Source organism: Pleurodeles waltl, chromosome 3_1 (assembly GCF_031143425.1).
Source record: "Pleurodeles waltl isolate 20211129_DDA chromosome 3_1, aPleWal1.hap1.20221129, whole genome shotgun sequence".
NCBI lineage: Eukaryota > Metazoa > Chordata > Amphibia > Caudata > Salamandridae > Pleurodeles > Pleurodeles waltl.
The window spans coordinates 55,525,215-55,551,728 of NC_090440.1; positions in this window are offsets into that span (position 1 = coordinate 55,525,215).

The following is a 26,514-nucleotide window of genomic DNA, read 5'->3' on the forward strand; positions in this document are numbered from 1 at the left end:
AGTCCCTGGGCCCTTGAAGGGAAAGCTGGTGGAAATCCAAGGAAATCGACTTTCGGACGACTTCGGACCTACGCCGCTGCTGAATCCGGTGACGCCGCCTGCACCTGACTCCGTGATCTTCGCTGGAACGCGACGATCTTCGCAGGCCTGACGCTACTGCAGCACCGCTGACTGACGCCGCTCGAAGTGCGTAGATTCAACGTTTCGCACAGACGCCACGATCCCCGACTTCGCGCATTGACTTGTTTTCACTCTTCACCAAAGGTACTGTACTTGGGGGTCTACGCGACTCCATGTCCGGTGCCGCTGGTGTCGACTTGATGGGAACGACTCCGTCAGAACGCCGTGTTAACACCTCATCGAAGCATTTTGTGTTTCTAAGAGCTATGTTTGAGTTTAATCTTTAAAAATTCATAACTAGACTTGTGTATGTCAGATTTTTGTCTTTTTGGTCTTGTTTTGTTTAGATAAATATTTCCTATTTTTCTAAACTGGTTTTGTGTCATTCTGTAGTGTTTTCATTGAGTTACTGTGTGTGTTGATACAAATAGTTTACACCTAGCACTCTGAAGTTAAGCCTACTGCTCTGCCAAGCTAGTAAGGGGGTGAGCAGGGGTTAGCTGAGGGTGATTCTCTTTTACCCTGACTAGAGTGAGGGTCCTTGCTTGAACAGGGGGTAACCTGACTGTCAACCAAAGACCCCATTTCTAACACCAGCGGTAAAAATGTTGACGCAAACCAGCCCCGGCTCTGGTTTGCGTCAAAAAGTATAAATATGGGCCTTTGCTTTTAGGCACTAGAAAGCATTTTTTTTACATTTAATCTTTAAAAATTCATATCTCCAGTTCCCTTAAAATATAAAAATATTTCCTAATTTTATAAATTGGTTTTAGGTTTTTATTGTGTGACGTGTTTTACTTATTTACTGTTTTGTTGATATTAAATGCTTTACACTCCTGTCTCCTAAGTTAAGCCTAACTGCTCATGGGCCAAGCTACCAAGGGTTGAAGAAAGGATTAATTTATAGAGAGCTTGACAGGATCTAGTGTGGGACTATGCTACTAAGTGTAGGTACCTACCTGCCCTTACTAATAATCAAATTTTCAACAATGATATAATCAAAGATCTCATGAGTGATGTAACATATAGAGTGAGGGTGCGAGTTATAGTTATCTGAGGGGACGAGTTATAGTTGCTTGAGTTAACCATAACTATAACTGCTAAATTTCTATGGTTTTGTGCGAATAAATTGTGAACCTAACTATAATGCCCCTCTACACTTTGGTTTTTAAGTAAATGTCCATGTTATTTTAATTCTAATTCCCTAACTATAACGTCCCTGTAACCTTTGTTTTTCAGTGAATTTTTCATGTTTTTTAAAAGTTACGTAATTTTAATTACTTTACATTAAACCAACCACCAGCGGCCAACCTCCTATAAGCACTAAATCCCACACTGCGCACAGCCCAATTCAAAAACGCTTTTGCTATGGAAACTGTGTCCTACCTATAGCTACCTACTGGTGACTGCCAGAAAGTAATAAATACATATCTATACAAATATTTATATATATTACCGCTCAGTGGTCACCAGTAGGTAGTAGTTATAATTAGGACCTAGTTTCCATAGGAAATGCGTTTTTTGACTTGGCTGTATCTTTGGCGCCATTTAATGAATCTTCATGTTTTTTTCCCAAAAGTCTAAATCAGCTACCAGAGTGGCGGCTGCCAGGCAGTCGGCGTCTTCAACATGGAGATTCAAATCTCTGATTACAGTGAAATTCGAATACCTTAAGGCGTAGCCTGGCAGAATATTGGCTAAAGAGGCAGTAAAAATTTAGGCCAAACTTGGAGGCAGGTAAACTAAAAACCCTGTTATAGTAAGGTTGCCCGAAAGCACAAGAGAGAGAAAAAGGCAGCGTCACTTCCTTTCCATTGCAATCTCTGAAAAAGTGTAGTGAATAGACTGTTTAAAAATAATTGTGATCCTGCCTCCGCTGCCTGTTGAGCCTAACAATGCCATATCCCAGAGGGATTGCCATAAGAAGATCGGGTGCTGAACCTTCCAACAGCCATGTTTCAGGTAGAAAATGTAATCTGGGGAATAGTCATTCAGAAAGTCATGCAGTTCTAGTTTATGCTTAGCTAATGAACGACAGTTAACAGAATAAAAATGAGCCATTAAGGGAACAGAAGGTAATTTTTTCCCAGTGGCATTGGGCTCCGCCAGTGTCTGAAATGTGAACCCACACTTGCCACAGCAAGGGCTAGCTTGTGTGGGATCCTGAGTCTCGCAAGAGCGATTCAAGATTGTCGAGACCAAGTTCCTGAGTTTCATAGAGGACTAATGGAAGGGGCTGGAGTAAAATGGGCAGGGAGCCTGACCCCTGGTGCCGGCTGGACACGGACAGGCACGGATGGGCTCAGAAGGGCTTGCCCAGCGGTGCACCCGGTGTGTGGCCGCGCAGCTGCCATAGTTAAATGCAACGCCTCTAAATACCCTGACCCTAGTCTTAGTTCTGGGGTCCCCTTGGAACTCCACCAAGGCAAAAAAGCATGTTTTAAATGTTTGCTGCAAAATTTTATAAATAAAACAAGCACACTCATTTTAAAAGAAAACCCCCCGGATGGGCCAGGTCCCGGAGGCATATACAACAATATAAAACAAAAGGAGGGGAGCAAATGGGGCCTCACTCCTAGGGCTCTAAAGAGCTCTGGGGACCACCACCTCCCCGGGGCTTACTATTAGATTTGGAGGGTGGGCTGCACGGATCCTCCTCCATGGGCTCTAATGAGCCACAGGGAGCACCAGCTCCCCAGAACTTTCTCAAATTAATGGAAGGGGACAACACAGACTCCCCTTTAAGAGTTGGGGACCACCACCTCCCCAGGGCTAAATGAATAAAAAGTGCAGGGGCTGCACAGACCTCCCCATGCCCTGGGGACCACCCCCTACCTGGGGCCACATATGCCCTGGGGACCACCAATTCCCCAGGGGCCGGCCCTCCAATCAAAGGGGGGAGGCTCACGGCCCCTTCCTGGAGCCATTAATGACCATGGGGCCGCCCCCCCCGGGCCAGTTCCTGCTATCTACTGAGATGCCCACCCTCTCGAGAAGGATGTTTGCTTTTGCTGTGACAGCTCCTGCCAAGCAAAAGCAAACACTAATTCCTCTTTCAGCAAGCAGGAGGTGTCAAAATTCTTCTTCTCGTCCCTGCAACCTTTGGGTTTTTAAGTGAATAAGTGAGCTCTCTGTTTTTTTTATTCTATTTCCTAACTAAAACGTCCCTGTAGCCTTTGTTTTTTTAAGTGAATAAGTGAATTTCTCTGTTTTTTTAAATTCTGTTTCCTAACTATAATGTCTTTGTACCATTTGTTTTTTTCATTAACTATAGGTAGTTATAGTTAGGGCCTAGTTGCTATAGAAAAATAGCTTTTTGTTTTTCTAATAACTTTGGTGCTGTCTGATGAATCTTCATCAAATTTTCCAAGAAAATATGATGCTCACTTCAGCTGCTGTCTGGTAAGTTTTGGGGTGATTTGTCATGTGGGGGCCGAGAAAAAGGGGGTGGTCCCAAAACATGTTTTCCCCATTCATTTTCCATAGGGATTTTGAACAACGATAGCGCCGAAACTACTAGACAGAATTACACCAAATTTAGCAGAAATGTAGCTTTTGGTCCAAAACTTCCTTTTTGATATTTGGTGTAAATCCGTTCAGTAGTTTATGAGAAATTAAAGCAAATGCAAATTTGAATATATAGGTACACAAAGGATTTGCGATGCCTCCAGATATTGTGCTGGGATCTGTTTGATCCCCCTGCAGCCCCAGGGACCTCTGCCTACCTGGAGCTTTCATTTTAAATCAAATGCAGGGGATGCTCAGCCCCCCTGTAGCCCTTGGGACCACCACCTCCATGGGGCAAATATGTAAATAAAGAAAGGGGGTCTGTTTCAGACCCCTGCAACCCTGGGGACCACCACCTCCCCGGTGCTAAATGCAGAGTTGGAGGGTGGCCACGCAGCCCCCACTTGAGGAGCCACAGATGGCCCTGGGAACCGCCACCCCTCCTCCCCCAAGGGCCGGCTCCTGCTATGTCCTGTGGTGCACACACCGTAACAAAGCTGTTTGAATTTGCTTGGTGAGAGCCGACAGCTACCACCAAGCAAAGGCAAACAAACTCAACCAGCTCTCACTTGCAGAAAGTGGAGTTTTCATCTTTCTTCCCTGCATGTAAATATGCATGTGGGAAAGACAGATGAAAACATAGCTGCTGCAAGCTGGGAGCTACTATTCAAAGCAGCTCCCTGCTTGGGGGAACAATGCTGGCACCTGCACCGGCGGTGAGCCAGCTAGGAGGACCATGGGGACCTTGAAGCTCCCTCTGTGGTCCTGTCACTCTCTCTCTCTTTCACCCCATACTGGGTTGGAAGAGAGAGAGAGAGAGAGAGATGGAGAGAGAGAGAGGAAGAGATAGAGAGAAAGAGGGTGAGAGAGAGAAAGAGAGAGAGAGAGAGAGAGATTCATTACAATGGTCTCTCCATACAATGACTTCACAGTACAAGGACTCACCTGTGGCATAATGGTTAAGGTCACAAACCCTCACACTGAAAGTTAAGGGTTCTAATCCAGGTGTATGTGGTCATTTCCCTACTTTCATTTGATTTCAATCTTCAAAAGTTGAAGGTTCATAATGAAAGGTTAACTCGCTCTTTTTAATTGACAAATACATTTTTCTTTTCAATATGTCAAGAAATATCTCATTCTACGTATATCATTCACCAAAGCCTAAACAACTCTCTATCTCCCTCTCACTCTCTTTCTCTCCCTCTCTCAATTTTTCTTTCATTCTCTTTCACTCACTCACACACCCACTGAAACCCTCATGCAACAACTCACAGACCCACACAGTAATTCACTTACAAACTAAGACACTGATGCACCCACTCTCACACCCAGACAGACATTCTCATAGCCACTCTCACCCCACAGAAACCGTTTCACACCTATGCTCACACCCAGAGAGACAGGCCATGGCCAACTCCCGCTGTGCACGGCCAAAGGGCTGTGTGCAGCATCGGGGTGGTTAGTTAGGGGGTTGGCCCAGGCCCTGCGGCCAACCACCTCCTACACAGCCAAAGGCCATGTGGGACAGTGGTTGAATTAATGTATAGCAAACAAAATTACATTAGAAAAAACATAGAAATTCACTTAAAAAAACAAAGGTTGCAGGGACGTCATAGTTAGCTGACAGCTCCTACCAAGCAAATGCAAACAAAGTTGGCTTTCTGATAGCGAGAGCTGTAACACAGCTCTCACTGTCAGAAAGGGGAGTTTCCATCTGTCTTCCCTGCATGCAAATATGTGTGCAGAGAAGACAGATGAAAACATTGCTCCCACAAGCAGGGAGGTGCTATTTAAAGCAGTTCCCTGCTTGTGGAAGCAATGCTGGCTCCCACAGGATGTGGGGAGCTAGCTAGGACCATGGGGTCTTGAGGCTCCCACATAGTCCTGTCACTGTCTCTTTTTCATTCCATAATGGGATGGAAGAGAGCGGGAGAGTTATTACAATGATCTCTCCATGCAATGACATCCAAAATAGAATTTTCTACTTCAAAAATGTAAGGTTCCGGTTAAAAGCTGATCTCACTCTTTTTCATTGACGAAAAAACATTATTTTCAATATATCCAGAAATATCTTATTCTAAGGATATCATTCACCAAAGCCTAATAAACTATCTCACTCCCTCTTATTCTCTCTTTCACAATTTCTCTTTTTCAATCCCTTTCTCCAATCACACAATCACTCAGAGCCTTATGCACCCACTCACAGACCCAGTCACACACTCACAGACCTACTCAGACCCTTATGCACCCACTCACATCCCCAGTCACACCCTCAGCACCCTCTCACAGACCCAATGAAGCCCTCATGCACCCACTCACAGACCCACATAGACACTGGCACACCCACTACGATACTAAGGCACCCACTCTCACCCCCAGATATACCCTCTCACACCTATTCTCACACCCGGAGAGACGGGCCATGGACATCTCTTGCCATGCATGGCCAAAGGGCCATGTGCAGCGTGGGATTGGGTGGTTAGGGGAACTGGCCACGGTCTGTCTGTCTGCAGGCCAAAGGCCGTGCATGACAGTGATTGGGTTAACGTACAGTAATGAAAATTACTTTACGTTAGAAAAACACTAGAAATTCAATGAAAAAGCAAAGGTTACAGGGATTTTAAAGTTAGGCTCACATTTAAAACGTAGGAAACCATAGAAATGTGCCTGTTAGAGTTATCTCAAGTAACTATAACTTGTACCCTATGGTGAGTATAACTCTCACTCACTGATAATATCCATGTAATATTTGCAGTAAAATTTTTGACAAAAAAACTGTGCATAAAGGGGGCGCGAGTTATAGTCATCTTAGGGCATGAGTCATAGTTACTTGAGATAACTCTAACTATAACAGGTGAATTTCTATGGTTTCGTACATTTTGAATGTGAGCCTAACTATAACGTCCCTGTAACCTCTGTAATGCTTCATAGGACTACCTTGGGACTCCCACAGTATGAACCTTCACAAAATACTCAAAATGCATTGACTGAAGAAGTCTTTCCCCCTGTCACCCAATGGGGTACCACAGTATCCGGGATGGTACAGCGATACGTCACAATTTGATAGGCCAACCTCAACACTGAAAAAGGCTGAAAAATAAAAAACAAAGTAAGATATATAGGTCCAGGTTAGGGACAAAGGAGATTGTCCTATGATTAGATCAAAAAAACGTTTTTATTCAGGCCACGGTACTACAGTCCTTCTGCAGAACCCAGCAGAGTCCTCAGAGCTATCACAATCCTCTTGTGGAAGCCCAGCACAAGCTTCAGCCAAATGGTAAGGCAGTATGTTACAAGCTTCTCTGACAGCACAGGGCCAAACAAAGGCAGCTTGTGGGGGTTTTGCGGCATGCAAAAGGTTAGCTGTTGATTCCATTTAGAATATGATAAAAAAAACAGTAAATTCACTGAAAACATTAAAGTGGCCTTATAGTTAGGTGTTGGAATGACACATGAATGAGTGCTGTAATATGTGATGCCATAAATCAAAATATCTGTCTGTCTGTTTATATATCTATCTACCTATTTTTCGATTTATCTATTGAAAAAAAAAAGGTTAAAGTGGCATTATAGTTTGGTAAGTAATAAGAATTTAGCTCAAGTTAAAAGAAATACCAATTCACTGAAAAAAACGATTACAATAACATTATAGTTAGGTGTTCAAAACATACAAAACAATAATGCTTAAAACTAAAAAAAACACTGAACTGCAACAGTTAGAGTTTACTGAACTATAACTTGGACTCCCCCATGCACTGCCTAAGACTTCACATATTTCGTCACTGTTGATGTCATATCTCAACTGTAGTAAGTTATTAGAGTTGAGTAGCTCAAATTAATTGGGAAAACATAAGTCTATCCTAGTGAGCAGGAGAAACTACAAGATAAATAGTTAGGCCCATATTTAAGGAAAGTTAGCATAGCCTTTGCATCATTTATTTTGATGCTAAAGCGGAGCCAACTTAACTCCATATTTATATTTTGATGCTAGACCCGTCTAGCGTCAAAATAGTGTAGTCAGCGCCATTTTTAGGAAGCGCCAACCCACCTTGCGTCAGTGAGATGCAAGGTAGGTGTTCCTTTCCTAAAAATGATGCTAGCCCGCAGTGCCATATTTAACTCCCGATGCTGAAATGGCTCACAACTAGGGGGCGGACCTAATTAATGTTGCTAAGCTCGATTAGCGTCATTATTTAACCTCTGGTCAGACCAGGCGTTAAAATGCTGGTATTTCCATGGGGACATAGATGCCCTCCCCAACCCCCAGCATCACCACCAACCACACCACCGGGATACTACTGGAGGACGGAGCCAATCCCAGGTAAGAGTATGTGTATGTGTGTGGTGTGCCACTGGGGGTCCCTTACATGGGGCCCCCTGCCTGGCACTGGGTATGTTAGTCTTGCCCTGGGGTCAATGGTCCCCTGTGTTAGGCACTGGGGTTGTGGTAATGCCTCCTGTCTACTTAGACAGGAGTCATGTTTTGGCTGCTTGTGCATCAAAAAATGACTCTAGGCTGACTAGCAGCAGATATTTTGCAGCTAATCAGCCTACCGTCATTTTTGATCTACCAGCGCCATTTCCCCTAATGCCATCCGTCACCGGCTAGCATCTTTTTTGAGACGCTAGCCATTCTTTGGCACCATTGTGCATAATTTCTTTAATATGGCGCACGGATGGCGTTTAGAACAATTACGCACAACTGTGCTAGTGCAGTTGTGCATAATTTTTCTTAAATATGGCCCATAGTGGTCGGGATCCAGCAAAAAGGAAAACCCCTCCCAAGAACAGGGGCTCCATGCATCTAAGGAAGCCACACCACCAAGGGCAGTCTGCAATAAGCATATTAGAGCATGCCGGCGGGAACAGGCTACAAACAGAGTAGAAGAGAAACAACTAGACAGGAAAAGAGGGAGCCATGGAAAAAATGCTCCACACTGACCATCTTCAAATGAGGCTAAAAGAACTGAGGAGAGCACATTTCTGATGAGCTGTGAAGCAGAAACAAACAAAGACAGGTGGTCGAAGAGTGGAAAGGAGAATTAAATGATAAACAATGAAAAGTGACTGTATAGACGATCACGTAGCACCTGTCATGTTACAGCAGAATGAAGATTAAACAAGGAAAAGGCACCTGGAAACCATGTTGGATAAGGTACTGAGCCCTTGCGCCATATTTCCAAGGTGGCGTTAAGCCACTTTTTGTGGCTTAACCCGCCTCGCAAATGTGGCCCCTTTACACGCATCACTTAGCGGCTAGGGGTGGAGTTAGAGTGGTGCAATGAGTAGAAATAGTTTTATTTCTCCTCGTTTTTGCTTTTTCTATGTATGCTGCAGAATGCAGCACACATAGAAAGAGCAAAACGCCATCAATGATTGTTTATGTGCAGGAAGAGACACCTTTCTGCACATAAACAATCATTAATTAATGACAATTTGATACTTCTAAGTGTGCTACATTTTGCAGAACACATAGAAGTAACAAATCACCATTATTGATTGTTTATGTGCAGAAAAGGGTCCCTTTCTGCACATAAACAACCATTCCCTGCAAAGCAGGCACCCTTGCTCTATGGTGCAAGGGTGCCTGCGTTGGCGCTAGGTAGCAAAAATTAGCACAAGCGCTAGGATAAACACAGGGGTGCACTCTATTGCCGTAAATACAGCTCATCCCTGCGTGGCTGAAGTGGCACGGTGCTGTCAAATTTGGTGCAGCGCCACGCTGTGCCACTTTGTTGTAAATGAGGCCCTGAGCGTAGAGTTATTGGGCAGGTTAAAGAATGTAAAAGAAAGAGCCAATGTAAGAAATGGGGTTGTTTGTCAAGAGGGGGTGAAACCTCACTCAAGCGACAGACACAATCCTTGTCAGGGTGAACTAAAAAAAGTCATCAAATTAACCTCTCCTAAACTTCTTGTAGCTTGGCACAAAAGCAGTCAGGCTTAATTCACAGGCAACGTGCGTAGTATTTATGCAGCACTAAAATAGCAATAAAATGGAAACATAACACAAGGAAAACCCCACACCAATTCATAAACATAAAGTAAATTTTAATATATTATTTGACACCAAAACAATAAAAAATCATTTTAGTAGGACTGGATATATGCAACTTTAAAGATTTTGGTAAATATTAGTGCCAACTTTGGTAAGATGGTCCACCAGACTGGGACAAAGTCACAAGTTCAGGCTAACTGTGATGGAGTACAAACAGGAGACAGGGACAAGGTTGCGCCAGCTGAGAATTGTATCTAATGTCTTTCATGCAGGGAGTTGCTCTGCACAGTGGGAGTGATGCAGGGTCCTGTGATGAGTTGCATTGTGCTGCATCTGTTCTAATGAGGAGCTGCAAGGGCTGTGTCAGGTTGCGTCACACAATCCCTTTAATTTCTCAAAAACTACTGAACGGATTTACACCAAATAAGCAAAAGCATGATCTCCATACCGACAGCTAGCTTTCTGCCAACTTTGGTGTAATTCCCTCCAGCGGTTGGGGCTGTGGATGTGTCTAAAGGACCTACGGGAATTAACATGCGAAACGCAACTGTTTTCACCCCCCCCCCTCTGTTTTCTCTGCCCCTGCTTGATGGATCACCCTGAAACTTTCTGTGCGCAACAAGAATCACTGCTGCACTTTTTTTGGTACATTTTGTGAAGACAAACAGTGTCAAAGATATAGGCAAGTCAAAAAACACTTTTATCTATTAAACATGGTCCGAACTATAACTACCTAGTGGCAACGGCCATTGTAGCCTTAGAACCTACCATAGTGGGCTATACCAGCCATTAAAGGCCTTGCTCCAGCATTAAAAGTCCGAGCCGAAGGTGAGAGCCTTTAACAAGTGTGAGGGATTCTAATTGCTGGTATAGCCCAGCTATGAAAGGCTATAAGGCTAGTAGAACCTTCTGCCACTAGAGGGCAGAATGTTTTAATAAATAAAACAAAGTCCTCACAGAGCAATCCCCTAGGACTCCGTGAGGCCTTTGTTCACAGCTGTTGCTGTGAACAAGGAACTTTGGAATGTTGACCCTCCGGGCTTTTACCAGCCAGTAAAAGCCCTGAGCATTCCATTGTCTGCAATGGAGCTCACAATATTCCAATGTTGTAATAGGCTATATATATATATTATATATATCTATCTATATCTATCTATATGTATCTATATATATACATATACATATAGATATATATAGATAGATATATATAGATAGATATATCTATAGATAGATATATATAGATATAGATTTATAGATAGATAGATAGATAGATAGATAGATAGATATTATTTATATTACCATCACTGTTTTACTTCTTGTTCTAATCCTCAAAGGTACTTGATAGTTAATATTTTTTTTTCTTTCTTTCTTTCAAAATATCTGCTTTCAGAGAATGCAAAAGTTCATAACGGAAAAGACGAGGGGGAAAGATAAAATATTGGCCTACCCAGCAAAGCTGCTCTCTGAAAATGGGCGAATTCGAAGTCTTAAGAATGTGCAGAAACGAGACACTACCTGAATACTCGTATGAAGAAACTTGGGCCAGAGAGTAGGGCTTACTTCTCAAGATTGCAGATGTAGTGTTCTATTATTGGAGGAATTTCCTGTGAGGGTTCTGCAGTAAAAGGCAAATGTTGAAGCATATGTTCAAGTGGAAATCCAAAATAGTAATACTAGGAGTATGTGTGAGGAAAGCTCTGTGCACACATGCAAAACAAAGACACTACTAGAACGTCTGTGGCAAAATTTCTCCTCAGGAAAAGTCGCAAAGAAAATGCACTACTAGCCTCTCTCAGAAAACAGTTGAAGTGTGATGTTTTGCTCTGAAGCATGCGGATTGAGAATAGCGAGCTCTGTGTGCTTAAAAACTAGAGCGCTCACTTAACACTTAGGGACCTGAAATCAGGAAGAGAGCTAAATGAATACAAACACCTCTTTAAGGCCATTAAAGTTGACGGTGGGAACTGTTTCCAGTGTGGATACTTCTGCGCTTTCATCAGTTTTACATTTCCTCCAGCCTTACAACATTTTCAACTTACCTGAGCTATGATGTTCTTGACAACTAGTAGCATTAATTTACAGGTTCTGGGTACATGTAGGACCACTGTACTAGGGGCTTACAAGTAAATTAAATGTGACATTTGAGTGTAAGTTAATTTCACTATGTTTAAGGGCAAGGGCACAAGCACTGTAGCATTGGTTTGCAGTGGTTAAGTGCACAGGGTCCTAAAATCCAAAACAAACGGGTCCAGAAAACAGGATAGTGAAGGATCTATTTGAGTCCTCTTTACTCAGAAGTCTTGAAAGGATGCCCCCTCTCGGTGGAAGGGAGACCACTTCAACCACTTACCATATCAGTTCATCTTAGGAGTAGGTTGTTTCCTTAAAGTGTGCCACTGAAGGAGGGCATTCTGTACCCTACAACTGATACAACTCTGATGCTGGCAGAGGCAAAGGCAGATTTTTTGACTGGTTTGTCCTATGTAAAGGATGAGTGTGGGCAAAAGAAATCACTTAATGACATTTAAGGTATTGCAAGTACAGAACAGTCGTAATGGTATTTTACTTTCCAGGAAGGAAAATGCATTTGTTTCTAAGATGAAGGAATATACCCTGGATTGCCAACATTGATAGTGACTTGCCAGAAGTGTCAGGCCTCAGATATAATTGACATTTTTAGTGGCATCATTGGAAGGGGGTGCCACCGTTATGAGTTGGTTGCTTAAATTCTTTCCTTTTTACAGTGAATATATGAGGATTCAAGTGCCAGGTGTCCTGTTAATAAAATAAACCAACGTTTTTTTATTAATTTAGTGACAAAATTGGAAGCTGGTGAGAAAGTGTTGACACAAACCATCCTAATGGTGTTTTTCTTTCATGTGGTACCAAGAGGAGATTTTCGGGACAATTACAAGATCTTTTCATAGAGCTGAGAGCCAAGGGACTGAGGTAGCTTCTGATAAAGTATATTAGCTTCTTTAAAGAATTTAAAGAAGCTTGCAAGTCCACATTATAAGGAGGAATTGCTCATAAAACAGAGAGTCTTGAAGGGATCAGAGATGACGTCTAGAATGTAACAGCAAAATATTCCACTCTGTTGGTTTCCTCTCTTGAGAGGTATCTAAATGATTGTTTTCAACCCACACTAAAAGGTCTGAGTTTGATTAGAAATTGAGTTTCTGATTGGCAGACATATGCACCCTGTTCAAGCAGGAACCATAATCCTAGTCACAGTAAGTCACCACCACACCCTAAATTAACTTGTGTTCAATCAATCAGGAATTTATAAAGCGCACCAGTCACCCCTGAGGGTCTCAAGGTGCTGAGGGGGATGGGGGGGCGGCGCTGCTACTGCTCGAATAGCCAGGTCTTGAGAAGTTACCTGAAGGTAAGGAGGTCTTTGGTCGGGCGCAGGTGGGTGGAAAGAGTGTTCCACGTTTTGGCAACAAGATGCAAGAATCATATACTACAGGTTGTAATTCTGCAGATGCGTGGTACAGTTACGAGGGCGAGGTCGGCAGAGCGGAGATGCCAGGTCGGGTGTAGAAGGAGAGTCGTCTGTTCACCCACTAGAAGCTTGGCACAGAACAGCCTGGCTTAACTTAAGAGACAATGGCCCTAATTATACCATTGGCAGTACATACCTCCTACCGCCACGTTGACAGCTGCCAACATACCACCACGGAGGCTACCACATATTATGAGCACTGCCTGACTTCGGCCACAATAAGGGTGGAAATCTGGCAGTGTTCCTGGTGGTGAACGGTGGTAAGCTGGTGCTGCTAACATCAGCACCGCCATGACAGTAGAACGTCGCCAGCCGTATTATGACCATTAATACGGCCTGGCGGCGTTCTGCTGGCAGTAGCAGTGCTCCTTCCCATTCCCTGCCGGATTACTTCCTCGGACGACAAGTTAAGTCGGGCGTCCGACAGGGGAGGGGGATGGGAGGGTGTTGTGTGTTTGTGTCTGAGTGTGTGCATGAATGTGTGAGTGTGTGTGTGAATGCGTCTGTGTGTGTTGTGTTGTTTGCATGGTTATATGCATGTGAGTGGATGCGTGTAAGAATGGTGAAGTGAGTGCATGTCTGCATGTCAGTGTGATTGTGTGTAAGAATGTGTGTGACTATGTCTAGAAGTAAGCTTGTATGAATGCGTGTGTGCCAGTGTAAGTGAATGGGTGTATGCGCGGTGTGTGTGGGTGTCTGTGTGCGTATATGCGGGGAGGGGGGTGTGGGGTGAGGGGCGCTGTGACTGTATTGGGGTGGGGGTGAGGTGCGCTGTGGGGTCAGTTGTGTGATGTGTGCGTGTGTGGGGGGTTGAGTGAGTTGATCGGAGGGGGTGAGTGAGTGAATCGGAGGTGGGGGTTAGTTTGTGTATAGGGTGGGTGGGGGGTGAGTTTGGATGGAGGGGGCTGGGGGTGTCAGGTGAGTGTTGGGAGGGGCGGGGGAGCCACCTACCGGTGACTGGGAAGAAATTCCTTGTCACCGGTAGGGCCTACCGCCATAGTTTTCGTGGCTTTAAATGATGGTGGTAGGTGGGCTCATAATGTCATGGGCGGTACTGTGTCTGCCGCCGGGCTAGAGATAGACATCTCTGGCCCGGTGGCTCATACCACCTTTGCGGTATGAGTGGAGAAGTGGCGGGTTGGCTGGAGCCAAGCCGCCAATCTCATAATGTGGCAGTGTGAACCACCAGCCTGTTTGAGGTCATACCGCCACATTATCCCTGGCGGTTAGAAGACCGCCAGGGACATAATGAGGGCCAATGTGTTAAGTATTTGCGCAACACTTCAAACAGTAAAAAAAGGAAATGAAAACACCACACATGTTTAGAAAAATATATCTTAATTTAACAAATGAGAACAACCAAAATGACAACAATCCAATCAGTAGAACTTGAGATATGAACTTTCAAAGAATAAACTTTGAAATAGTGCTTAGAAACAAGAAGTGCTAACCAGGGATATCTGGTCCAGACTGGGACAAAGTTAAAAGTTCATGCTGACTGCGATGGAGCGCGTGCCAGCTACATGGGCCCAGTGAAGCCCCCTTAACAAAAGGATCTTAATCCTGGATGCGTTGATGAAGATGTGGGGTGCAGAAGAGGCAGTGCGCCGTTGTCAATCCCTGCAGAAGGAAAGGTGTGTCAGTGTTGATCCCTACAGTGAAGGCAATGCGCTAGTCCTTCTCACACAGTACTGAAGATGCGTTGATTATCTCCATTCAATGGTGGTGATGCGTTCCATCCAAGTGGCATTTTCAGAATTACAATGTAAAATCTGACTTCATCATGTTTTGATCTTAAATTGTGATTACAGAGTCACCAAACTTGGGAGTCCCATCGTTTCCCAATTGGAAATTACACAAGGTAATAAGGTACTCCTAATGTTATCCCAAGGGAGAGATAGGCCTTGCAGTGGTGAAAAACTAATTTAAGAGTTTTTCACTACAAGAACTTATAGAACTTAAGAGTACATGTCCCCCTTTTTAAATACACTGTACTCTGCACAAGGGCTGTCCGGAGCCTACGTTAGGGGTGACTCTTGCTTGACCCAAAGGAAGGCTTGGGCCAGGCAAGAGGATTAACTTGCCAGGTCGACATGTCAGTTTAACACAGCACACACAGGCTGTGCAATGACAATTCTGAGACATGTTTGAAGTGCTACTGAAAAGGGTGGCACTGTCAGTGCTGCAGGCCCACTCGTAGCATTTGATTTACAGGCCCTGGGCACAGGTAGTGCACCTTTTCTAGGAACTTATAAGTAAATTAAATATGCCAATTGTGGATAAGCCTATATTTTAAGCAGAGAGCACATGCACTTTAGCACTGGCTAGCAGTGGTAAAGTGCCTGGAGTCCTAAAGCCAGCAAAAACCAGGTCAGCAAAACAGGAGGTCTGAATGCAAAAAGTCAGGAGAACCACTTCAAGGATGCCAGGTCTAACAAATTCCATTTCTGAATTACTAAAATGCATTGTAACGTTGTGATGCAGTTGTAACTGAACCATTCAAGAAAATCACTTAGAAGTGTTTTGGTGCTTTCGCAAGTCATAAGGCCATTGTCAATATATTGTTTCTAACACAATAGATGTTGTCAAATGGTTTTATCTGGGACAAAATGGTAGTTGTCCATTAAAAATATAGCAAAAATCTCTCCTTTTGATGTGCATTTAACCTGTAAAAAATAATAGTTATTAAATATTTGTTTTGACAAAGCCAACAGTAGTAGCAAAATTGAAACCCTTGTGATATGGGGGCTGGTGTCTTAAAGGTCATGCTTCATCTGTATCCCAGGATTTTGTGGAATATTGAAAATGTGAAATGGCAGGAAGTGTTTTAGTGTACTTACCTTACATTTCTTGCATTCCATCTTTCCAAATACGAATGCCTGGTCTCTCTTTTCCATACTTGTTATCATGGTTTGTTATTACTTTTTTTTCAGTCACAGAGTCATACATGTATATGCTTTCTTTCTGTGCATTCTCTTGCATATATGCCTGTTCATGTCCAAAAGTCAGAGATCCAAAATTAGTTCATGCCTCGACATATTCTTATCTTTCGGTACAAGTCTTCATGAGATGATAACAGCATAAAGTTAAGTGCAAAAGGTGTTTGTTGTGTGAGGCAGTGCAGGAAAGATCTCAACATTCACTTACACATTGTAGATGGGAAAACACACATGAAGAGATATAAAAGTGTGAGCATTGGGACAGTGAGTGGTCGATGAGTTTTTAAGGGTTTAAGTATGTTTTGAAGCTGTCTCTTAAGGAGGGATGGGGTCATTGACAACTGTGACTACACCTCACTGGGCCTTACTTAAGGTCAGGTTCTGCACAAAGTGTCTTTGGGTAAATGGGGCTGCAAGGAACTACACATTCTTGCAGTCTTCTAGGTGTCCAAGGGGAGTGACACATTTCTGTAGGATTCCCCGTTAGCAGAGGCCTGTATGAGGTGCAGCACTTCTTCATGCCACCTGGCTTTGTCCTTCATTACTAGATGGCGATTTTATTTTTCTTTTGACCTGATGTTTTTTGTGGACATTCTACAGGATCTTGGCGTGTGTCTCTCTCACTCTAGTTTGGTTCTGTAGATGTGTGTCCATATTTCCTAGGTTACAGTTATCTGAGAACATTGGGTTGTTGAAGTTAATTGACTGAGGTCTTGGAAGGTGAGAACATTGGGGCATTTTTATAGGCCCCTAGCGCCACATTAACGTCATTATTTATATAATGTGGCCTAACAAGGCTAAAATCCCTGTGCCATATTTACAGGGTGGCGCAATGCATGCATTGCGCCACCCTGTAGCCCTTTGCGCTACGCCTGCGCCAGGCATAATGTATGCAAAGGGGGTGTTCCCCCGTTAGGGGAGCCAGTAAAATGGTGCAAGGAAATCTATGGGATTTCCTTGCACCATTTATTACAGCACTTTTAACGCCTGCTCAAAAGGACGCTATGGCAGAGGAGCGTCACCCTGCTGCTAAGAACAGAAAAATAAAGTGATACTAAAAGTATTTTATTATCACTTTATTTTTCCGCTTTCTTAGGGTGGCCCAGGGCCAGCATCGTCCAGTGAGCAGGTGGAGGAGGAGTGGTGGTGCGCTCCTAAGTAACAAACTGACATGCTCAATTAGAACTCTCCACCCGGCTGTGTTACACAGTCAGGTGGAGACCAAGCATAGTGTCTCCCTCCCTCCCTGAGCAGAATTTCTGTCTGCTCAGGCCAATCCCGCTGATTCTCTCATGCTGGTTGCAGCATGATAGAATCATTGGGATTAGGTGGGGATGGAAGGGAAGAAGAAGACTAAAGGAACTGAGGCGGCTGGAGCGGCGGAACACGGAGGCAGCAGGTAAGTTAATTTATTTTATTTTTTTTCCCCACACCCCTGCTATACCCTCTGTCCTGTGCATCCCCCGGTCCATGCGCTCCCCCACAACCCTTCCTAGTAGCAGCCGCTGCTGCTTGATTAGCGCTTTTTACTTAATGATTGAAATATTCAGAATGTTTTATTTGTTTTTGAAGAACGAATTTAATTGTTAATTTGCATAGCTACATTTATGTGAAGACGTTATATATTTCAGTGACAAACTTACATTTTTGTTGGGAATTCGACTGTTCAATGCAATACCCATTTTCTTCCAGTTTAGTGCAGTTTTTATATTGCGTGAATTTGGTCCAAGGGCTTGACAGCACTTTCCATGAGAACAAGCTTATACTACACAAGTGCAGATTTTTCACCCTTTTTTGTTCTTTGTTAGGAAAGGGAAGATTAAGGGCCTGATTTAAAGTTCTGCAGACAGGGGACGGGTCACTCCCTCACAAACGTGATGGATATCCCGTCTGCCCCATTTCAAGTGCCAATGGATATAATACAATTGTAATGTTGAACATGGGATATTCGTAAGATTTGTGACTGAGTGATACAGCCGTCCAACTCTAGATCAGGGCCTAAGTGATTTGCCCAAAATCACAGAATGTTGAGCAGATGCCAGGAATAGAGCTTGTCTCCCTGGTGTTTAAATCGGCAGTTCTGGCCATTAGGCCATATCTCCTCCTACAAATGTTGCTAAGCTCCTTTTTTTATATATAACTTGAGTTTCTGAAGTAGACGAAGGACTGAATGATTCTTATCCTTGATTAAGTTTCACAACATACTAAAGGACCTTCAGCTGAGAAATGAGAAGCTCTGAGCGCTATAATTTGCTTTTAAGGCTGCTACGCATAGCGAGAGGTGGGTAAACTCTGGGGTGTGCAGAGATGTTACTACTCTAGGGAAGTCTTCCATAGATCACCATTATTGGCTTACCTGCAGTTTTCTGTTTCTCTTAAATGTATGCCCTGGAGGAAATGTTGCCACCAATACCCCCTTCATGCATGTGTTTGCCATTGGAAAAGGATGTAGAGCATTTTCTAGGTGTTTCTTTGAAACTGTTTACCTTGCAACTTTGAAACTGGACGGGGACTGGTGGTCTTTTTTATCAGCTTTAAAAGTCCCTATTGTACTATGAAAACCTACCAAATTAACAATTATAAGAAGTTTGTGAGAAAAACCTAATAATCTCGCACACAAACCAGCAAAATGTAAATTTCTCCCATGAAGTTTTGTGAAGTGTGCAACTTTTGCACATGGTGGATATTGCAAAGTTGTGCGAATTTTGCAAACTAGGCTGTTGTAAGAAAAGTCTAACAAGAGGCGTTTTAGGGAATATTACTTGGGCAAGAATTCTCCCACCAAAAGTGAATATTAGCTTTTTTCATCTAGACTAACTTTTGTGGTCTAGATCTACATGGCCCCCCTCGCACAACTGGCCCGTCAACACAACCTTAGCATCATCTCCTACGCCGACGACACCCAGCTCGTCCTCTCCCTGACCAAAGATCCGCTCACCGCCAAAACCAACCTCCACGAGGGACTAAAATCCATCGCCAAGTGGATGAGCAACAGCCGCCTGAAGCTGAACTCCGACAAGACGGAAGTCCTCATCCTCGGACGCTCCCCCTCGGCCTGAAACGACTCCTGGTGGCCCACCGACCTCGGTCCCCCACCCACCACAGCCAGCCACGTACGAAACCTCGGCTTCGTCCTCGACTCTGCTCTCACCATGTCCAAACAGATCAACGCCATCTCCTCCTCTTGTTTCAACACCCTCCGCATGCTCCGCAGGATCTTCAAGTGGATTCCAACAGGAACCAGGAAGACGGTGACTCAAGCCCTCGTCAGTAGCAGACTTGACTACGGCAACGCACTCTACACAGGCATCCCAACGAAAGACATCAAATGACTCCAACGCATCCAGAACGCATCCGCCCGCCTGATCCTCGACATACCCCGCTGATGTCACATCTCCCCCCACCTGAAGGACCTCCACTGGCTCCCTGTGGAAAAAAGGATCACCTTCAAACTCCTCACCCACGCACACAAGGCACTACACAACACCGGACCCTCCTACCTGAACACCAGACTCAACTTCTACGTCCCCACACGCCAAATCCGCTCTGCCAACCTCGCCCTCGCCTTCGTCCCCCGAATCCAGTGCAAGACCTCTGGCGGCAGATCCTTCTCCTTCCTCGCCGCCAAGACCTGGAACTCTCTCCCCACCTCTCTACGCCAGACCCAGGACCTCCTCACCTTCAGGAGACTCCTCAAGACATGGCTCTTCGACGCTAGCAGCACCCCCTCCCATCCCCCCCCCAGCGCCTCGAAACCCTGTCGGGTACATAGCGCGCTTTATAAATTCACTGATTGATTGATTGATTGATTGTGGGATTTGTCCCACAAACAATTTTTAGAAGTTTTCACTATCAATGAAGGTTGCAAAGATTGCAGAATTTTAAAGAAAATCACAAACTGTCTGAAGGAAAACTGCATTGTTGCACATTATATATACCCACAGCTCTGTCCATTGGCAAACAAACATGTTGTGTGAGGGTTCATGATAAATGCATGCATCAGTTGAATTGGCACATGTAAGTGACTTCTGTGTTGCAACAGTATGAAGGTCATCAGGACCACCAAGAGAAACGCCTTCCAGGAACGCATAAATAACAATGCACACAACAGCAAAGAAGTCATCAGCGAACTGACCAACCCCAGAGCCAACTCCACAGACATCCTCCAATCACAACAACCTCTCCACCCACTTCCACCGCAAGATAGCAGACATCTACGACAGTTTTCCGACCCAGGACCATCCCACACCCAACACCGTCATAGCCTCCACCGAAGCTCCACCAAACCCCCACCACCTACTCTGCTGGGCCAACATCTCTGATGACGAAACCCTCAACATCATGAACTCCATCCACTCCGGCTCTCCCTCCGATCCCTGCCCCCACCAGGTCTTCAACAAAGTGAGTAGCATCATCGCACCCAAGCTCTGGCACATCATCAACCGCTCCTTCAAAACCGACACCTTCCCAGAAATCTGGAAACACGCCAAAATCAAGCCCTTACTGAAGAAACCAACCGCAGACCCAGTCAACCTCAAGAACTTCCGGCCCATCTCTCTACTCCCCTTCCCAGCCAAGGTCAGTGAAAAGGCTGTCAACAGACAACTCACCAAACACATCAAACTCTACAACACCCTTGACCCCTCTCAGTCTGGCTTCCGGAGCAACCACAGCACCGAATCTGCCCTCCACCAATGACCCGCACACAGCCAAAGCCAGCTTCCACAATGAAATGAAGGCAGTCGCCGCATGGATGAAGGAGAGCTGCCTCAAGCTAAATACTGAAAAAACAGAAGTCCTCGTCATCTGCAACAACCCCTCAGGGTGGGACATCTGGTGGCTCACAGCCCTCAGAAGCACTCCGGCCCCCACCGACCACACCTGCGACCTGTGATTCACCCTGGACTCATCACTCTCGATGAAACATCAAGGCAGCACAGTCTCCTATGCCTGTTTCAACACCATGCGTATGCTTTGGAAGATCTTACCCTACCAGAACCAAAAAAACAGTCACCCAGGCCCTCGTCAGCAGCCGCTCAGCCTACAGCAACGCACTCTACGCCAGAACCACTACCATGGTATAAAAAAGACTACAACACATCCAGAATGCCTCCGCCCGTCTCATCAAGCATGCCCCCAAACACAGCCACACCGCCGCCCTACTGAGAAACCTGCACTGGCTCCCAATAGACAAGAGAATTACATTCAAACTTCTCACACACACATGCAAAGCCCTCAACAACGCCGGACCAGAATACCTCAACCAAAGACTCCACTTCTACACGCCCACCAGGCAACTCCACTCTGCCGACCTCGCCCTTGCTACCATCCCACGCATCTGGAAGGACACAGCCGGAGGAAGGTCATTCTCCCACCACGCCGCCAAGACCTGGAACTCCCTCCCAATCCACCTTAGAAGATCTCCCATGCTTTCTCAATTCAGAAAGGACCTCAAAACTTGACTCCTCACCCGATCCCCTCTGACCTTCACTTACTGCTGCCCCCCCAGCGCCTTGAGACCCTGACAGGTGGATAGCTGCGCTTTACAAGTACTTGATTGATTGATTGAAGGTCTTCAACGGTGGGGGTGATTCTGAGGCATGCCACGTTTTATGTGCACTTATGCACCAGGTAAATAATGATTCTGTGGTGCATACTAGCTGTACAATATTCACATAACTTCTAGTATTAGACCTCGGAATGGGTTAATAACACAAAAAATGTGCATCTTTTTCCCTGATTTGCAGTGTGCAGTCTTGAATTCCGCACCCTTTGACCACACAACTTGCTTCAGTTTCTCAGGGTCAAAAAATCTTTGAAAATAAAAGTACTCCGGGCGCTTAATTAGCATCAGAGTTGGAATATTGATTAGGGTGTTAATTGGAATGCACCACACTCAGAATAAAGGTCATCTTGTCTACCTCTTTCAGCAATGCCAGTGGCCTGGGTTGAGGGGGAAAGAAGGAGGAAGAAACAGAATATGTACAAGGGCTATCAAGTGAATGATGTCTCAATACATCTTAACACCCGATGTGATGTCATCAAACAAAGCAACATCTTAGAATCTTGTTGGTGGTGGTTGTTAGAGGTGCAGGACTGGGCGAATAGAACTGCTGTTTACTTTTTCCTTTTTTGTGTTTTTAGGGGTGAGCAAAAGTGCTCCGCCCTCTTCTAATCTCTTTTTAGGGGCATTTTGACCACGCCCATGTTGTGTCAGTCACTTTCATTGGTTTGTGGGCTTGCCTTTTAAAAGCAGCTTGTTTTCATTGGTAAAAGGCATGCATACGTCATTCCTTTCCCTCCTCCAGAGCACCAGTAAACTACTGGAAACATACGAGGCTCCATGTTTTCCTTGTGGTTTCTGGACTACTTTTCTCTTTATTTCTAGTTTTTTTTTCTTTTTCATTTAATGTGGCAAGAAAAGTATGGTTAGGAGTTTATAACGCTAATAGCGCTAACTCGGCGTAATGCGAGACCGTTTGCATTGCTTTTTTTTTTTTTTTACCCCACAGAGGACGGCGCCTTTGAAAGAAAGTCGGAAAGATAGATGTCATTTCTAATGTTATCCGCGTGCCCCAGGCAGGAGATGCTCTGAGGTAAAATAATGGAATGAAATGACTACATATCTTATTAAAAAAACAGAACTTCAAGCCAGGCAGCGGCTGGTTGGTTTGTTACTCAGTGCGGTGCTTGATTACACCAGGCGGGTTTATCGCTCGTCCCCCGCGAGAGCTGTATCGACAGTTTTTAAGGACAGTAATAATTCTGAAGGATAACTAGCAGTATTAATGCGGCAGTATTTCAACGCTGAACCTCATCGAAGACAAAAATGAACGGAAAAACAACAACAGTTCATAGATTTTCCCGTTTTGACGCGCAGCATCCATTTGTTAAAGTTATGTACGAGGGATTTCAGGTCCTTTGAAGATAAAGTATGGATAGGACTCGCTCAGGTGCTCGTGCTGGGGCCTGGCACGGGCCCTGGGTGTGTAATTTTAATGAAGGATGAGTAGGAGCGGTTTTTGCACTGAGTCAGGTCCCGGCAGGGGCAAGGTCGGGTCCTCGGAGGAGGTGCGCGGGGCCATTAATCATGGCTCGTTCACCGGTGGCCTGATTGGTAGGCCCAGGGGTCTGAGATGTGGCGTTGGGCTGCCCACCGCGCCCCACCCCCTCCCCGCCCAGGGCAGGAGGGGGAGGGCTCCCTGATCTTGGGACTGGGGGGGGGGGGGGGGGGGGGCTCAGGAAGGCAGGTACTGACAAGCAATGGTGTCCAAGGCCAGGTAGCGACCGCCCCCACACTCACACACATCATTCACAGCTGACACCACACACCAGCTATACACCACGTTGTTCAAATAATCAATAGAATACTGGCCATGAAACACAATTCAACAAATGCATACCTGAGATAAACAGCTCTTTTTTCCTTATGTGCAGTCACTGCAAACGGCTCTAGAAAGCACAACGCACGTATGTGCATTAACGACATTTGGCATTCTTGTTCATTAAGCAAGTTCATGCAATTTATTCAACTGACCGAGACAGGAAAATACACTAAATGCAGAGGGCAGTATAACCAGGACCACTGGAATTATGCGATTCCGCGACCATGAAGTTTTCTGCATAGTTGTGAATTCATCGTGCTTGCCACATAACATACCATCAAATGCATAATTTACAGATTTCAACAACAAAAATTATAGTTCAACCTGATCAAAAGTTACAAAATAAAAGTGCCAAGCGTGGGGGCTTGCAGCGGTCAAAACTTTTCCAAAGTGAACCAGTCACCTTTCAGTTGCTGAATGCCATTTTAGATGCTACATTCTTACTAATGAGGTGAAACATCAGACTACGAGCATGTCTGCTAAACATATACAATAGCGGAATGATGGTACTGCCACAGAATGAGCTGCATTATGCTGGCCAATTTGTTGTTTCTTACCGCATAATTTAGTTAGCCCTGCCGCACAGGACCTAGTACAATCAACAGACGAGCAATGAAGAATCAAGATAAGGATGGGTAGAAAAATATCGTGAGAGAATTTAAGGATAATTGCTTTGAGATAAGTCTGAAACAGTGATTACATTCCTTAAGGGATTGATTGCCTGATTTAATGGTATTAGTCGAGTGTGTGTACAGTTTCATCACTCCTGAACACTGGCAGACGGTATTTACATGAATGGAAAGCGGAGTGTGAGGTACTTAACATAAATGGCACTAACCTGTATTGCCGCCAGGATTGTATTATACGCCACAGTTCTGGTGTGCAAGAGTTTGTGTGCGCTCTCAGGAAAACCATGTGCTCGACCAGTCACAATGATTTATTTGAGCCGGTGGTTTCGTGTGCGCGCGCGTGTGTGTTTTTTTTTTTGGGGTGGGGGGGGGGCGGGGAGGTGGGCGTGCACTGGCACTTATTTTTCTCCGGGGCAAAAACAACAAGTGATGGACGGAATGCTGAACATTGTCAAACACTCACCCCCAGTCATAGATCTGGGTTTAATCCATCGTTCTTTTGCTCACCATGCCACCCCAGTTTGGACCCAGCCATATGCAAATCAGTCTTGACCCTGTTCCTCCTGGGAACAGTCCAGACCGAACTGCCAAGCCAGGTCCTCACTGGACCGGAAACAAGCATCCTGGGACCGGTTTCGGGGTTTCATCCCTCATCAGCCAGGCTAGCTTGAATCCAGTGGCATGGGAAGCACGGGACCCACGTCTGGGCATACCCTTCCCACTTAGGGCGACAAAGCAAAAACAACAAGTGATGGACGGAATGCTGAACATTGTCAAACACTCACCCCCAGTCATAGATCTGGGTTTAATCCATCGTTCTTTTGCTCACCATGCCACCCCAGTTTGGACCCAGCCATATGCAAATCAGTCTTGACCCTGTTCCTCCTGGGAACAGTCCAGACCGAACTGCCAAGCCAGGTCCTCACTGGACCGGAAACAAGCATGCTGGGACCGGTTTCGGGGTTTCACCCCTCATCAGCCAGGCTAGCTTGAATCCAGTGGCATGGGAAGCACGGGACCCACGTCTGGGCATACCCTTCCCACTTAGGGCGACAAAGCAAAAACAACAAGTGATGGACGGAATGCTGAACATTGTCAAACACTCACCCCCAGTCATAGATCTGGGTTTAATCCATCGTTCTTTTGCTCACCATGCCACCCCAGTTTGGACCCAGCCATATGCAAATCAGTCTTGACCCTGTTCCTCCTGGGAACAGTCCAGACCGAACTGCCAAGCCAGGTCCTCACTGGACCGGAAACAAGCATCCTGGGACCGGTTTCGGGGTTTCACCCCTCATCAGCCAGGCTAGCTTGAATCCAGTGGCATGGGAAGCACGGGGACCCACGTCTGGGCATACCCTTCCCACTTAGGGCGACAAAGCAAAAACAACAAGTGATGGACGGAATGCTGAACATTGTCAAACACTCACCCCCAGTCATAGATCTGGGTTTAATCCATCGTTCTTTTGCTCACCATGCCACCCCAGTTCTTGTTGTTTTTACTTATTTTTCTCCATCAGGCATTTCCTGCTAGCAAAACACACATATGGGAAAGACGGAGGAAGAGAAAAACGAAAAAGGGTCACAAAGCAAAAAGCTGCAAGAGTGAGCTGAAGGGACCGGGAGTGGCTGTAAATGGATTAAAGAGGCCTGAGATGGCTTCAGGATTAGGCTGCCTCAGTATTCCGTGCTCGCACATTTACATGCAGCAGCCGCGTGTTTCAGAGGAGAGCTTTGGACACCAGCACGTTTTTATTCACAAATTAAGCAGAGTCACACCCCGATTTACGTGCATTTGTGCTTCTGCCTGACTTACAGCTATATTCTACATTGTCTGAGACACGCTTTCACTCCATTGGCTGATACCACGCTTGAATGTTTATCATGATCACAGACCTTCATACAGAATAACTTTAACATCACACCCTTCATGTCGAAGTCTCCTACGACTCCGGTCTCTCTCAATATCCTCACTTTCTATGCAACCTCCTACCCCGGGAAACATGTTTTATTTTCCCCTTTAGGATCACCACATTTAATCTTTATTCCCTTACACACAGTTCCTTACTTGCATTGTTGCCTCTTTGCCACACAATACTGGATGGAGGGCGACTTTCCCAAGCTAAACACACCCGAGACCAAAATTATAAAATTCCTCTTGTCACCTGCCCCACGGCCTAATTGTTCCGACTTCTCCTTTCCCTTTAAGATTATTATGACATCACAATGTTCCGCAAAATTACTGTAATCTCACCATTTCTACTTAGTACTAGTTAATAAAGGTTTCCAAAGGTTTGATTCAAGGTATCAAACGCCTCATTTTTCATCACCCTAAATCAGGGTGGCTGGAATTATGCACCTTTTGCAGCTGTGGCTTTTTCTGCCTATTTATGGATTTGCTACAGTTGCCACATATTCCGCCATCTGCTGC